This window comes from Limulus polyphemus, unplaced genomic scaffold, assembly GCF_000517525.1.
Source record: "Limulus polyphemus unplaced genomic scaffold, Limulus_polyphemus-2.1.2 Scaffold6092, whole genome shotgun sequence".
NCBI classification, from domain to species: domain Eukaryota; kingdom Metazoa; phylum Arthropoda; class Merostomata; order Xiphosura; family Limulidae; genus Limulus; species Limulus polyphemus.
In genome coordinates this window covers 25,665-28,942 of record NW_013671702.1, presented here as the reverse complement: position 1 = coordinate 28,942, position 3,278 = coordinate 25,665, and positions in this window count along the sequence as shown.

Here is a 3,278-nt window from a genome sequence, read left to right as displayed (position 1 = left end):
ATGTTTCTTAAACTACATGCTATTTATGAAAGTTCTTATGAAGTTTCAAACAATTTCATCCACTGGTTTCATTGTTGGAATGAAATATAGCAAGACTTGCATTGGCTACAAACAAAGTTAGTAGCCGTGGATCATCGGGTTAAGGTACTACTTCTAGATCCAACTCATGTCTGGGTAACTATGGGCACATTGTAGATTTTCCCTAGTATCCCGTTAGTAGGAAAGATATAGTTACCCAAAGAGAGTTTCCATACTCGAAAACAAAACCATTAGGACACATGTCCATTGCATTTGAGATAGTGTATCAAGTTTGGCTCTGCTAGTTTGTGAATTGTGAGTGGGAGTACGAACACAGTTTCAAACACATATGTCATATCTGGAATCCAGAAGGAAGCCAGAAATACAAATTACGATTCCAGATGCTGGTTCATTGACCCAGAAAACCTACTTCTAGACCTCCATCATGTCTGGAGGACCTTTCGGGGGCATTCTAGCTTCTCTTGTTCGGGGGGTGTATGCCATATAGAAAAAGACACCCCTTGGCTATCCCGAGTTCATATACTAAGTTTGTTCCTATTAATTCCAAAACTGTGGGAGAAGTTCACGGACAAACAAAGAAAATTAAGTCATACGCAACATGAAATAACTGGTATAAGATAATCCTGTACTGGAAAGAGTAACTTCCTCTATATTCACTGATGTGAAACAGCCATTAAGGACTGCATTGCCAGTCTTTTTGGAAACCATTAATACTACACTTCTAGGTAAAGATAGATCCTTATGGAAAAGTCAAAGTGATCAATTCAACACCCATTTCATTTTTTAATAAGAGGAAATGCTCCAATTTAGTTGCTCACTGAATCTTCTATATGGCTTCTATTCCGATGAATGTTAGTTCACGTAGTTTCCACTTGCTTGTCAAAATCTAGAAGCCACATTCCATCTGTTTTGCATTTTGCCTTTAAAGTTTAAATTTGAAAATTATTTTTAAGTTGACAAATCACTTTTAATCTTTGTTTTGTAATCTTATTCAAATGTTGAGTTGTTAATGATAAGTAGAAGTATTAAACTTCTTTGTGTTTTGTCTGTATACGGAACAGGAATAAATCACAAAAAGTGTTGTCAAACATCTGGAGTTTACGTGCTGTATGCAACTTTAAACATTGAGCAAAAACAATTTTCCCACTACTGTAGAAAGGGAAATTGGGTTCAGGTAGTGAGTAGAACTTTCAAGGTGATTAAGACTGTTTCATTTATAAAACAAGGCTGAAATTATAATAACAGTGTACAATTTTATATTGTTTTTTAACATTCAAAATGGCTATTTACAAGTTATAAAACAATCTTCGAGGTAAAATTTTGAAAAAAAAACTTATTTACATGTATCTTTTGACCATAGTTTCTAAATTTTATCTCTAACATCGGAGATGTATTTTCTGTTTCAGGAGATTAGCTTCATGAACTATCATAATGAATTTTCAATAATTGGACACCAGTATTTGATTCATCAAAACATGATGAGGGTGATGATGTGAAAAAAAAGCTTTGTCTCCTTTGTCAGATCCTAGAGTTCAAGAATATTCAACAATTCAGTGATTCATCTGAACTAAGATGAAAATATAATTTGCCTAGATTTTAGGTGCAATTTGATTACTAATTCATAATTAAATCTCAACCCATAACGTGTATGGGATTTTTAAGAAATTATATAGTTATTACTTACATGAGAGCTTTTTTTTTTAAATTTACCACAGTGCTTGCTGAAATTTAACAGAAAATTTGTCTTTTGATTATTTATACTTAAGTCAAATATTAATTTTGCCATAGTATTTATTGTTAGATCATTACTTGAATAGAATAAAAACTTTACTTGAGTGTTTATTGTTTTACTGTTAAGTAAATATGGGTTTTATCAGATCATTTGCTGTTTTACCAGAGCAGTTGTTATGCTAGCCTTATTTAAATAAAATATAAACTATTCAGAATAATTGCTGTTCGAGTTTTATTTACTTAAAATAGGATATTTACCAGATGTACTATTACAAGAGAATTAGTTAAGTAAAACATGAACTTTTTCAAAGCAGTTTCTGTTGAATCATTACTTTAGAGTAAGATTAATTATAAAAGCAGTAGCTGTTCAATCATTAATAAGTACAATTTAAAACTTACCAAAGTATTTGTAGTTTAAGTATTATTTGGGTAGAATATTAAATAATCTTAGCAGTTGCTGGTAGATTATGCATTCCTATAGTAAATAAGCAGTTTTAGTTTCAGTATAACTGAAGTAACATATCAAATCCATCAGACCAGTTTTAGTTTCAGTATAATGAGTAACATATCAAATCCGTCAGAGCAGTTTCAGTATAACTAAAATAATGTATTAAATTCACCAGAGTAGTCTTAATTTGTGTGTAACTAGAGTACAATATTAAATTTATCAAAGTAGTCTTAGTTCAAGTCTTACTAGAATAGCATAGTCAGTTCACCGGAGAAGGCTTAATTATTACAATTACAAATATAGCATGTTACATATAATAGAGCAGTGATATTCTGAGTGTCACTAAGATAACATACTAAATTCATTCGAGCAGTGATATTCCGAGTATTACTACAGTAGAATATTAAATCCACTGGAGCAGTCTTAGTTCAAGTATTAGTATATTACTATAGTAATATATTAAATCCACCAGAGTATTTTTAGTTTGTGTATTAGAAAAGTAACATTAACTTCACCAGAGTAATCTTAGTTTGAAAATCCTAGAGTTCAATATTAAATTCACCACACCAATCTTAATCTGTTTATTACAAGAGTAGCATGTTATCTTAACCAGTATAGTTTTAATTTGAGTACCACAGTAACAAAATATTACATCCTCCAGGGTAGTTTCTGAGTTGGGGTATTACTAGAGTAGCATATCAAACTCACCAGATTAGTCTTAGTTTGAGTACCATTACAATAGCATATTAAATTCACAAGAGTAATCTGACTTGAAGTATTACTAGAGTAGCATATAAGATTCAACAAAGCAGTCTTTGTTTGAATATTATTAGAGTAGCATATCAAATCCACCAAAATAGTCTTATTTTGACTATCAATATAGTAAAATATTAAATCCACTAATGAAGTCTTAATTTGATTATTACTAGAATGGTAAATTAAGTTCAACAGATCACTATCAGTTTGAATATTATTAAAGCAGAATGTTAAATATACCAGAACAGTCTTAGTTTGAGTATTTGTAGATTAACATATTAAATCAACCAGAGCAGTGTTAGTT